Genomic DNA, 14,238 nt, shown 5'->3' on the forward strand with positions numbered 1-14,238 from the left:
AGAACTTATCTGGGGCTGATTGTGTTTTACACATTTGTGTATGAGTGTGTCTGCGTGTATGCTAATCGTCTTCAGAGCATCAGTGTGAGAAGTTGAACTTGTCTATCTGTTAGTACCGTGCAGAAATGTGGGGTATGATGTGATTATCTGTGACTGAGCCATTAATCTTGAGCATTATCAGCACCTTGCTGGTGAAATCTGTGTTTCAATCCAGCAGTCCTCAAATACGTCTTCAGTGCTCAGCTGTGGGTTAAGGTGCTCTGACACTTGCACGACTTTGATCCGTGCACTTGCATGCACATCGTCGTGACAATCCTACCCGCTGTCTTCCCAGCTGGATGCTGCACTTTGTTCCACTGGCTGCCAAGCATTGTGCGCTGGCGCTGCGTATATAAAATAATTATTTCATAGCAGATTAATAATTTTCTGTTTGAGTTTGCTTGTGAAAAAGCCTCTAATCACTTCCAGAATCACAGAGGGCCGTTCCAGCTGCAGCTTTGCTCTCTCACGTGCGTGCACGCTGAACAAGGTGGAGAAAGCATTTTGAACTGTCTAAAAAGGTAAAGCATTTGTCATGTTTATATTGTAATGGCTTGGTAAAACAGTTGCATGTCCATCCCTTCTTATGAGCACTGTAAAAGTACGTTTATGATAGATTTAACATCCCATTATAGTCATTCAGATGAGCTGCGCTCTGATGTGGTGCACTGACACAATTGCTCGCACTCACACAAAGTGTTATTTTAATTGTTTGCATAATGTTCATGTGACGTTCTCCTAATTAATGCGTAATGGAGACTTTGAACATTTCAAAATTTTCTTTGCGCACTTGCACAAAGCTGTGCACAGTTTATAACAGTTTACAATGAGTTTGACATGGCAGAGTGCGTGCAAGTGCATGGATCAAAAGGCGCCTTGACACTTGCACGACTATGATCCGCCCACTTGCACGCACTCTGCCGTGCACAAGAGTAAACCCGTCTCAAGCTCATTACTCACATTATCAAACATATGGAAACTAATGGTCTCAGAATGCATGTTGGAAAAAGTTAATTGAACTGATTGAGACCTGTGGGATATTCTCCCCAGAAAGCTGCCATCCACCTCATTCACCACCAGAAGGTGTGAAGATGATACTGCTTAAGGTGTAAGTTCCTGACGAGAGAGGAATGCAGCAGGTTAGCATCAGAACCAGAGTCTATGAAAACAGAAACAGCCACGGAGGAAATTTCAGAGGCAATGTTGGATTTGCTCATGTAATGAGTTGGACTATTAATAACAATATTTTGACCCACCCTAAACACAGACTTAGTCTGGACATTGGCACCCCTAACCTGGCAACCTGAGATCATGTGAACCAGCTAACCGCAGTAAAAGCACAGTCCCACCTGCTGATGCTGAAAACGCTCCTCAGCTGAGAGACGAGTATGACCCATCTGCGTGGGTTCTTCCAAACTGACTCCAGATGCAGGCAATCTTAGGGCACCTCTGGCTCAGGCAACACAATCTGAATTTTGATTGGAGGAGTGGTCGAATGATTTCCTGGGGACCCAAGAGTAATAACACCTGCTTAGTCAAGAGCCAACATCTGCAGGTTACCACCTGTCGTGACCTTACTGGCGTTCCCATCTACTACCATGATCTAGCCATGGTATTTAGTAAAGCCAAGACTAAGTCATTGCCACCCCATCATTGCTATGACTGTGCTATAGATTTATTACCTGGCTCCACCCATCCCAGGGGCAAGCTCTTCTCGTTATCTGCACCCAAACACCAAGCGATAGACGACTACATCAAAGACTCTCTTGCTACAGGACTACTCCATCTGTCTTTGTCCCCAGCTGGGGCATAATTTTTCTTTGTAGAAAAGAAGGATAATGACATAACCATTAAGAATCGTTACCTCCTCTCATTGATCACATCAGCTTATTGGAAGGAGCTAAGATATTCACAAAATTAGATTTATGCTTATCATTTGGTCAGAATTAGGGAGGAGGATGAGTGGAAGATGCCATTTAATATGGCATCCAGACATTATGAATATTTATTCATGCCATTTGGGTTAGCCAGTGCAAAATCAGTTTTCCAGGGTTTGGTTAATGATGTACTTCGGGACATGTTAAATAAATATGCATTTGTGTACCTGGATGACATCCTGATATTCTCTCCCAATGAGGAAACCCACACTCAGCATGTCCATACTGTACTGCAGCGGTTACTACAAGTAACAAGTATCTGACCTTTTTATTTTTTTTCAAAAACCTGATGGATTTGAATCATGTGTGTCTGCATGAGCCAACCTTGAACCTTCGTGCGCATGTGTGAATTTTTTCACGCCTGTCGATTGCGTCATTTGCTTGTAAGCAGCCTTTGTGTGAGGATGGGTGTAGTCTCTCGGCATTTTTTCTTTGCAAGGAAATGGCGGAACGACTGGAGCAGCGTGACTGCATCAAATTTTGCCAGAAACTGGGTGACAGCCAGGTGGAAACCATTGGGATTATTCAGACCGCTTTCGGTGATGATGCTATGGGCATCACACAGATTAAGGAGCAGTACAACCAGTTTAAAGATGGCCGCACAATGGTGGAGAGCGAGCCACGCTCCGGTCAGCCATCAACATGCTGAAATGACCAGATCATTTCCAAAGTGAACACTGTGGTGATGTGAATAATCCGAATGGTTTCCACCTAAGGTAAGGTTGCGGTGGTGGTGGATTGGGCCACCCCTGCACACGCAATGAAGTTCAAAGTTTTCTTGGGTTTGCCAATTTTTATAGAAAGTTCATCAGGAATTTCAATTCTGTGGCCTCACCATTGCATAATCTCACTTCCACTCTCAGGTCTTTTGTCTGGTCCCCAGAGTGTGAAGCTACTTTCAGGGAGCTTAAGAAATGATTCTCCTCCATTCCTGTGCTGCTCCTCCCAGACCACTGCTGGCAGTTTGTGGTTGAAGCTGAAATGTCCGATATTGGCGTGGGGCAAGACTGTTGCCCTGAGAGGCAGACAGTAGAAAGATTGTGGTAGATACATTGTCCAAAATGTTTCATTTTATTCTGCTGTCCCGGCTTCCCTTGGCCCAAGAAACTGCAGAGGTTACGTTGTCTTATGTCTTCAGACTGCACGGCTTTAGTTCATTTCACACTTATGGAAGGAATTCTGCAGACTTCTCGGTACAACCATCAGCCTCACTTCCGGTTTCGATCCGCAATTGAATGGACAGACTGAAAATTTTTTCAATAATTGGAGAAGGGGCTCTGGATTCTCACCCCACAACACCCAGTCTCCTGGGCAAATAAGCTGTTATGGATAGAAATGGCACAGAAAAGCCTGCCTTACTCATCATCTGGGTACTCACATTTCCACGTCATGCATGGCTTTCAACCTGCTCTGTTTTCCTTCACAGACATTGATTCCGCAGTTCCATCTGCATTGGCTCTGGTGAAGTAATATAAGAGAACTTATATGAGAAATATAAGAGAAGGGTCTGTCAAGCTCTTCTCAAGTCTTCCATCTCATACAAGTGAGCTGCTGATCGCAGGAGGACAGCTACCCCTGCTTATGTACCTGGGCAGAGGGCCTGGCTTTTGACTCGGGATCTACCCCTTCAGGAAACCTGCAAGAAGCTTGCTCCCAGGTTCGTTGGGCCTTTACCTATCGCCAAAGTAGTCAACCCAGTCTCCCTCTGCCTCAAGCTCCCCAGGGCCATGCGGGTCCAACCAACCTTCCATGTCTGCCACATCAAGCCGGTCAGGTCCAGTCTGCTTTGAACTCTGGCCGAGCCCCCTCTGCCCACCGTGCGGAGGCTCCTGTCTTCTCATCATTGGGTGTTTCACTACCTCATGGCCTGGGAGGGCTACGAGCCGGAGGAACGGTCCTGGGTCACATCTTGCTTCATCTTGGACCCCGGTCTCATACCTGAGTTCCACGCTTCGCACCCTGATGTGCCTGGGCCGTCAGGGGTCGGCCCTTAGGAGAGGGGTGATATCATTGGCTCATACTTTGTACCACAAGCCTCAGAACCTGACAGGAACATTAACAAGCTCCCTTTCTCTTACATCGACACATAATGTGTCTTGTATTTTAAGATTATGTGACACATTCTGAATGTTATGTGAGCTGTAATCCAAACTGTTTCCATTATACTTTTTCAAAATAAGACCTTTTTGACTCACCTGATAAATCACCTAATGTAACCATAAAATCCTTTCTGCAGTATTTGAGGGGTTTTTTTTAAATATGTTTTTTGTAAGTGTATATTCAGATTCTTACTTCAATTTGGAATGTACTGTAAACCTGGCCAATATGTCTCTGGAGAAAACAACAACAACAACAACAAAAACACTAGATTGCACCAAGAGTCTGGCATAGTGGTGAGTCATTGACAACTGGAAGTTTGTATGCGGGTGCAAACCTGATGTAGCTCATGCAGGTGGGCAGCTGGAACATCCTGTCTCTCGGCCATCATGAGCATTTTGCATTGTTGTTGTGTGAAATCAAACACTTAAATTTATTTACATATTTATTTTTAATTTTGCAAATGTGAAAACTTTAGAATCTTGAGATTCTCAATTGCAATGTATAAAACATATCACAAAATTCTATTTGGGGTGTGGCCAAGCAAATGTTACTCTCTTAAGAGCAAATATTTCTAATTGCAAACTTGAGCATTGGGTACCATGGGACAGATTATTGCTTTGGATTATGCAGCGGTGAGGGGTGGGTTTTCTGTATGCATCATCAGGATGTCCATCTGTCATCCCTTTTAAACAGGACCACAAGGCTTGGTGTTGAAAGAATGCAGGGAAAATGTGTTTAGAAGATTTATGGTAAGGAAAACACCTTTCATGCATGTATGCACACACACGTTTTACGTTTGACAACTGCACCACCTGTGAAAAGTGGATCCTCTCCACACAGTCCCAGGAGCAGTGAGGAAAAACACAGGCATTAAAATATGGTACAATCCACATTTTTTTAAGTTTTTTTTTTTTTTTCCATTTGTTATTTCTTGTATTTCACTATTATTTGTTTGGTCAATTCAGTTGTTCAATTTAGAGCACTGTTGCACATCATCAGTAACAGAGATGCATTCATTTTGTGTCTCCTCCTGTCCTGTGGGAGAAAACAATTTATGCTATTAATAAAGAGATTCATAGGGTTGTTTGTTTCCATTCCCTGGCCTATATGTCTGTTGACACACTGGTCAGGAATAGTGCCACTATTGGGTTGTTTTTATTTAGTTTAAGGATGGGACCAATTTGATCCAGTATTGTATTGGCTTCCGATACCAACGTAATTCAGGTATCAGAAAATACCAATACAATCTGTGTGTTGTGTGGGCCGCTGAAGAGGAGGTACTGCTGGCCCACCACCACCAGATGGCACCCTGCTTGGAGTGCGGGCTTCAAGCACGAGAGGGCGCCGGAGCCACTGGGAGTGACAGCTGTCACTCTTCATCAGCACCAGCTGTCACTCAGTCAACTCATCACCATCTCCATAAAGGCCGGACTGCGACTCCACCTCCTCGCCGAGAAATCAACTACCATTCAGGTAACTTCTCTACTGACTTACATTAAGTAATAATCTGAACTTCTTTGCAGCCATTTTCCTGTGGTGTGTCCTTACCTGTGGGATTGGCGTTTGGTGTGGACTGCGACGGCTTCGCCTCATACCCCAAACCAGATAAGTGGTTAAACAGGAGCTGCACGAGTGTGTGATTGGAGGTGGAGGTGCTCCCTCCTTAAAGAACACAGACTGTGGGATTACTGAGTGTGCGAGCTCACACTCATCAATACTGTTTCTGTTCTCTGCCAGCAGTACCGGGTCTGACTGCTGAAGACAGTGGCCACCTGGGGCGCAGGGCTTGGTGGCTCCGGTGTTCTTCAGGTCCGTTGGTGGTGGAAGCTGTGTGGGATCCGGCTCTTCTCTCGCCAGACGTCTTCTATCTTCGAGCCTGCCCACACGTCACCTTGTGTATAATTGACATTCCACCATATTGTTTTTGTCTGTACTTCGTTGTGCGATTCACAACATTAAATTGTTACTTTTTGGCTTATCCATTGTCCGTTCATTAACGCCCCCTGTTGTGGGTCCGTGTCACGACACTTTCACAACACTGTGGCGATTTCTGAAACCGGAGAGGAGCTGTGTCTGTGAAGCCTCTGAAGTGCTGCTGACTCTCTGCTTTGTTTGCTGCTGAGTGTGAGGAAGTGAGAAGGGAGGGGGAGGTTTCTGAACTGAAGCTGAGCTGTCTGAGGGAGGTCTCTTCCACAGTGTTCTAGCCACAGGTGGTGGCAAATTTCCGCCCGGCTCTTGGATTCAAATTGTCTGTGCTGCAGAGCATGGATTTCCAAAAAAATTAACTGAATTGTTGCTGAAAATGTGTGCTGAAAAATCAGCCATTTCAGTGTCCCGAGGCTGTGAAACACTATGAAATTGCAGCTCAGCTGAACAGAGTTTCTATCCGCTGAATGGAAAAAACTCCATCAAAACTTTCAGTATTAATCCAGAGTTCCTCGTGTGAGTGTAGCTCATGATACATTTAAGAATTTATGGTGTATTTTACAGTTGAAAGGTTTCATGTTTCCAAAAAGTTCCAAGTTTGCTCTAGCAGGAAAACAGCGAGTGAGCAAGTGAGAGAGAGAGACAGAGAGTGTGTGTGTGTGTGTGTGTGTGGGGGGGGGGGGGGGGGGGGGGGGGTGACAGAGAGAGACAGAGAGGGAGAGGACTTGAGTTTTAATTTTACTCTAACACTTGCTTTGACAGTGTAAACATATGTTTCAACTGAAACTGAATTGAGAGTCAGAGAGAGAAAGAGAGAGAGAGGACTTAATTTTCTGTTTTTATTCTAACACTTGCTTTGACAATGTAAACATGTTTCTCATGACAACAAAGCTCCATTGAAATTGAAAATTGAGAAGGAGCGAGAGACTGAGAGAGAGAGACAGACAGACAGAGGGAGAGAGCGCTGTCTTTTCACTTTTTAGTCTATATAAATAAGTCTGTAAAAGTCTATAAAAAATTTAAAAAGTACTTAACTCTTTCACCAAAACACAAAATCTAGGCTTGCATCATAGATGTACAGTAGTGTTCATAATAATAGTAGTGCTATGTGACTAAAAATATTAATCCAGGTTTTGAGTATATTTCTTATTGTTACATGGGAAACAAGGTACCAGTAGATTCAATAGATTCTCACAAATCCAACAAGACCAAGCATTCATGATATGCACACTCTTAAGGCTATGAAACTGGACTATTAGTAAAAAAAAGTAGAAAAGGGGGGTGTTCACAATAATCGTAGTGTGGCATTCAGTCAGTGAGTTTGTCAGTTTTGTGGAACAAACAGGTGTGAATCAGGTGTCCCCTATTTAAGGATGAAGCCAGCACCTGTTGAACATCCTTTTCTCTTTGAAAGCCTGAGGAAAATGGGAGGTTCAAGACATTGTTCAGAAGAACAGCGTAGTTTGATTAAAAAGTTGATTGGAGAGGGAAAAACTTAAACGCAGGTGCAAAAAATTATAGGCTGTTCATCTACAATGATCTCCAATGCTTTAAAATGGACAAAAAAAAAAAAAAAACAGAGACGCATGGAAGAAAATGGAAAACAACCATCAAAATGGATAGCAGAATAACCAGAATGGCAAAGGCTCACCCATTGATCAGCTCCAATGAACACATCGGACTACGAGGCCAAGATCAACAACTTGCTCAGTGACTCCAATACATACGAACGGCTGAAGAGAGACCCCATGAGCGGCTATAAGAAGAAAATCATTAGCTACCTCCAAAACCTGGAGAAAGAGGGACTCATCGACAGGCAGACATACTACAGACTGTACCCTAGGGATGCCACTCCGTGCATCTATGGACTGCCCAAAATCCACAAACAGGACGTGCCACTCAGGCCTATTGTATGTAGCACAGATTCCATCACGTACAATTTGGCCAAGCACCTCAAGTGGATTTTGGCTCCTCTAGTGGGTAACTCAGACCACCATGTGGAGAACACACAAGATTTTGTGAACAAGATCAAGGACCTGCAGCTGGAGGCAGATGAAACAATCGTGTCATTTGATGTGACTTCGTTGTTCACCTGCATCCCCACTGCTGAGGCCATCTCAGCAGTGAGGATGGAGGATGTGTCTCTACTTGAAAGGACCAAAGTCACACCAGACCACATCTGCCAACTCTTGGAATTCTGTCTCAACACCACGTATTTCCTGTTTAGGGGGAATTACTACAGGCAGATTCATGGTTGTGCGATGGGGTCTCTGGTATCCCCATTGTGGCCAATCTGTACATGGAGCGAGTGGAGAAGACAGCCTTGACGTCTTTCAGGGGCATCTCTCCCAGTCACTGGTTCAGATATGTTGATGACACATGGGTTAAAATCAAGCAACAGGAGGTTGAGCACATCAGTTACAGAGCACATCAACTCGGTGGACTCCAATATCAAGTTCACATGTGAGGATGCCAGAAACAACCATTTAGCCTTCTTGGACTGTGATGTTACGATTGGATAGAACAGGCAGCTCCAGACAGGGTTTTACAGAAAACCAACTCACACTGACCAATATCTGCTGTTTGGCTCAAACCACCCCCTTGAACACAAGCTCGGGGTGATCAGGACGCTTCAACACAGAGCCATACAGGTGCCCACAACTGCAGAGGGAAGGGCTAAAGAACAACAACTTGTCCGGAAAGCCCTCACAGTATGTGGGTACCCACGATGGTCCCTGGACAAAGTGCAGAAGTCCCAGAGAACAAAGAGACCAGATAGACAGGAGACGGAGACAAGAAGAAGAAGAGTGTCTCTCCCTTATTTAGCAGGAGTAGGAGAAAAACTACAGAGGATCTTCAGACAGCACAAAATCTGTTTACTTTAAACTGGTTAACACCTTGAGACAGAAATTAGTTCACCCTAAGGACATGATCCCTAGTTACAAACAGAGCAATGTAGTGTATTCTATCAGATGTCAGGAAAACTGTAACAAACACTACATAGGTGAGACGAAGCAACCTTTACACAAAAGGCTATACCAGCACCGCAGAGAGGGCGCCAGTGGATCTCAGTCTGCAGTTCATCTCCACCTTAAAGACACTAACCACACGTTTGAAGACAAGGAAGTTAAAATATTAGCCAGAGAGAAGAAATGGTTTGAGAGAGGGGTCAAGGAGGCATTCTTTGTGAAATGTTTGAAACCCAGCCTTAACCTGGGAGGGGGTCTGAGACACGCTTTATCCTCTGTTTACAATGGGGTACTCAGGTCAAAGCAATTTCAGTCTTTTGTTCATGATAATGAGTCATTCACGTCATCAGCAGAATCGTCAAGGGAGCCACAGCTGCCCTGTCATTAGGAGGGTGCTAACTAGAACACAATAGGTTCTAATTAGAGCTAATGTTTAGTCACTAGCCTTAGCAGTCTGCCTCTCGGTAGGAGGGGTTTGGTTAGGTTTAAAACTCCAGCTTTTGTGACTTTGGATCATTCTTCTCGACAAGAGTCAAGATAGAAGGCAGACCACCAGAGAAAGAATTTTAGCTGAGGAAGCTTCTGCGATTTGAAGCGAAACATCCTCGCGTCAAGCAACCCAGTCCAGTCGAAGATTCAAGCTTCTCTACTATGGAAACCACCTGGACAACTGAGAGCCTACACAGAAGCCTTAAGAGTGTGCATATCATGATTGCTTGGTCTTGTTGGATTTGTGAGAATCTACTGGTACTTTGTTTCCCATGTAACAATAAGAAATATACTCAAAACCTGGATTAATCTTTTTAGTCACATAGCACTACTATTATTCTGAACACTACTGTACCTTCTGGCAAATTGTAGCTGAACTTTCAACTCTCCTTTTTTAAGAAAATCCTCCTGTAAACACTTGGAGCTGTTTAACTGGGAATACAAAATCTCCTCACATAAAATCAACAATAATGATAATAATGATATCAAAGAAACAGAGATGTGGTATCGGAATAGTATTGGTATCAGCAGATATCCAAATTGAGGTATTGGGATCGGATTGGAAGTGAAAAAAATGTGAATCGGTGCACCCCTAATTTAGTTATACATAGTTTCATGTGTATGCCATATATTGGTATGCAGTATTGGTACAGGAACTCGCTGGGCCGTGTTTGTGTCTCTCTGTATGTGAACCTGTTTCCTCATGTTATGTCCGCTGCTCCTGTTAAAGAGGTTATATTTAAGCTGAAAGTAGCATGTGGACCCTGCATACTTTACAGTATTCTCCTTTATTGACTGAGTTATCCAGTCATTTCTGTTCCTGTAGTTTTTTTTTTTTTTAGCTCCCTGCTCCCGCCAGATTTGTGTTGGGTCCCGCGGGACACAGTGGGACCCTTTCCCAATGCAGCTCTCTAGTGCTGAGCTCTTAAAATACAACAAAAATCACTGTCCTAGACTTTAAACCCACTTTTAGGTATTCTAAACTGAACCTCTTTCTTGTATTGGATGATGTGAATGCACCAGCTTTTTGTTTGACCACAAGTTATTTTTAGCTGAACAAGCCAATGGGCACATAATTGAATGTAAAATAATTTGGTTTTGAAGAAAACTGGATGCTGGGCATGAAAATGACAACTGAACCAGGTGAAAACTAGCAATGACACCTTTACACTTGGGTGCATGTTGGGTTCTTAGTCGCAACGGACAAAATCCCAATGGACATAATCCCAGTGGACAGAATCCCAACTCCTTATTACAAAAGCGGACACAATCCCAGTCTCATGAATAAATAAAAATATAAAATATAATAGGGTTAGGGTTAGGGTTCAAGTGAGATGGGACTTTGGAATGAGACTGTGATTTTGTCAATTTTTGTAATAAGGGGCAGGGATTCTGTCCAATGGGATATTGTCTGTTGAGATTTTGTCCGGTGGGATTTTCATGGCTTATGGCCAGGCTAACTTTGCAGTGTTCATGTTGCATTAGTTATTAGTAATGGCAATATTAAATCAAATCAAATCAAATCAATTTTATTTATATAGCGACAAATCACAACAAACAGTTGCCCCAAGGCACTTTATATTGTAAGGCAAGGCCATACAATAATTACGGAAAAACCCCAACGATCAAAACGACCCCCTGTGAGGAAGCACTTGGCGACAGTGGGAAGGAAAAACTCCCTTTTTACAGGAAGAAACCTCCAGCAGAACCAGGCTCAGGGAGGGGCAGTCTTCTGCTGGGACTGGTTGGGGCTGAGGGAGAGAACCAGGAAAAAGACATGCTGTGGAGGGGAGCAGAGATCAATCACTAATGATTAAATGCAGAGTGGTGCATACAGAGCAAAAAGAGAAAGAAACACTCAGTGCATCATGGGAACCCCCCAGCAGTCTAAGTCTATAGCAGCATAACTAAGGGATGGTTCAGGGTCACCTGATCCAGCCCTAACTATAAGCTTTAGCAAAAAGGAAAGTTGTAAGCCTAATCTTAAAAGTAGAGAGGGTGTCTGTCTCCCTGATCTGAATTGGGAGCTGGTTCCAGAGGAGAGGAGCCTGAAAGCTGAAGGCTCTGCCTCCCTTTCTACTCTTACAAACCCTAGGAACTACAAGTAAGCCTGCAGTCTGAGAGCGAAGCGCTCTATTGGGGTGATATGGTACGATGAGGTCCCTAAGATAAGATGGGACCTGATTATTCAAAACCTTATAAGTAAGAAGAAGAATTTTAAATTCTATTCTAGAATTAACAGGAAGCCAATGAAGAGAGGCCAATATGGGTGAGATATGATCTCTCCTTCTAGTCCCTGTCAGTACTCTAGCTGCAGCATTTTGAATTAACTGAAGGCTTTTCAGGGAACTTTTAGGACAACCTGATAATAATTAATTACAATAGTCCAGCCTAGAGGAAATAAATGCATGAATTAGTTTTTCAGCATCACTCTGAGACAAGACCTTTCTAATTTTAGAGATATTGCGCAAATGCAAAAAAGCAGTCCTACATATTTGTTTAATATGCGCATTGAATGACATATCCTGATCAAAAATGACTCCAAGATTTCTCACAGTATTACTAGAGGTCAGGGTAATGCCATCCAGAGTAAGGATCTGGTTAGACACCATGTTTCTAAGATTTGTGGGGCCAAGTACAATAACTTCAGTTTTATCTGAGTTTAAAAGCAGGAAATTAGAGGTCATCCATGTCTTTATGTCTGTAAGACAATCCTGCAGTTTAGCTAATTGGTGTGTGTCCTCTGGCTTCATGGATAGATAAAGCTGGGTATCATCTGCGTAACAATGAAAATTTAAGCAATGCTGTCTAATAATACTGCCTAAGGGAAGCATGTATAAAGTGAATAAAATTGGTCCTAGCACAGAACCTTGTGGAACTCCATAATTAACCTTAGTCTGTGAAGAAGATTCCCCATTTACATGAACAAATTGTAATCTATTAGATAAATATGATTCAAACCACTGCAGCGCAGTGCCTTTAATACCTATGGCATGCTCTAATCTCTGTAATAAAATTTTATGGTCAACAGTATCAAAAGCAGCACTGAGGTCTAACAGAACAAGCACAGAGATGAGTCCACTGTCTGAGGCCATAAGAAGATCATTTGTAACCTTCACTAAAGCTGTTTCTGTACTATGATGAATTCTAAAACCTATCTGAAACTCTTCAAATAGACCATTCCTCTGCAGATGATCAGTTAGCTATTTTACAACTACCCTTTCAAGAATTTTTGAGAGAAAAGGAAGGTTGGAGATTGGCTTATAATTAGCTAAGATAGCTGGGTCAAGTGATGGCTTTTTAAGTAATGGTTTAATTACTGCCACCTTCAAAGCCTGTGGTACATAGCCAACTAATAAAGATAGATTGATCATATTTAAGATCGAAGCATTAATTAATGGTAGGGCTTCCTTGAGCAGCCTGGTAGGAATGGGGTCTAATAGACATGTTGATGGTTTGGAGGAAGTAACTAATGAAAATAACTCAGACAGAACAATCGGAGAGAAAGAGTCTAACCAAATACCGGCATCACTGAAAGCAGCCAAAGATAACGATATGTCTTTGGGATGGTTATGAGTAATTTTTTTTTCTAATAGTTAAAATTTTATTAGCAAAGAAAGTCATGAAGTCATTACTAGTTAAAGTTAAAGGAATACTCGGCTCAATAGAGCTCTGACTCTTTGTCAGCCTGGCTACAGTGCTGAAAAGAAACCTGTGGTTGTTCTTATTTTCTTCAATTAGTGATGAGTAGTAAGATGTCCTAGCTTTATGGAGGGCTTTTTTATAGAGCAACAGACTCTTTTTCCAGGCTAAGTGAAGATCTTCTAAATTAGTGAGACGCCACTTCCTCTCCAACTTGCGGGTTATCTGCTTTAAGCTGCGAGTGTGAGTTATATCACGGAGTCAGGCACTTCTGATTTAAGGCTCTCTTTTTCAGAGGAGCTACAGCATCCAAAGTTGTCTTCAATGAGGATGTAAAACTATTGACGAGATACTCTATCTCACTCACATAGTTTAGGTAGCTACTCTGCACTGTGTTGGTATATGGCATTAGAGAACATAAAAAAGGAATCATATCCTTAAACCTAGTTACAGCGCTTTCTGAAAGACTTCTAGTGTAATGAAACTTGTTCCCCACTGCTGGGTAGTCCATCAGAGTAAATGTAAATGTTATTAAGAAATGATCAGACAGAAGGGAGTTTTCAGGGAATACTGTTAAGTCTTCAATTTCCATACCATAAGTCAGAACAAGATCTAAGATATGATTAAAGTGCTGGGTGGACTCATTTACATTTTGAGCAAAGCCAATTGAGTCTAATAATAGATTAAATGCAGTGTTGAGGCTGTCATTCTCAGCATCTGTGTGGATGTTAAAATCGCCCACTATAATTATCTTATCTGAGCTAAGCACTAAGTCAGACAAAAGGTCTGAAAATTCACAGAGAAACTCACAGTAAGGACCAGGTGGACGATAGATAATAACAAATAAAACTGGTTTTTGGGACTTCCAATTTGGATGGACAAGACTAAGAGTCATGCTTTCAAATGAATTAAAGCTCTGTCTGGGTTTTGGATTAATTAATAAGCTGGAATGGAAGATTGCTGCAAATCCTCCGCCTCGGCCCGTGCTACGAGCGTTCTGGCAGTTAGTGTGACTCGGGGGTGTTGACTCATTTAAACTAACATATTCATCCTGCTGTAACCAGGTTTCTGTAAGGCAGAATAAATCAATATGTTAATCAATTATTATATCATTTACTAACAGGGACTTAGAAGAG

This window comes from Thalassophryne amazonica, chromosome 2, assembly GCF_902500255.1.
Source record: "Thalassophryne amazonica chromosome 2, fThaAma1.1, whole genome shotgun sequence".
Classification (NCBI taxonomy): domain Eukaryota; kingdom Metazoa; phylum Chordata; class Actinopteri; order Batrachoidiformes; family Batrachoididae; genus Thalassophryne; species Thalassophryne amazonica.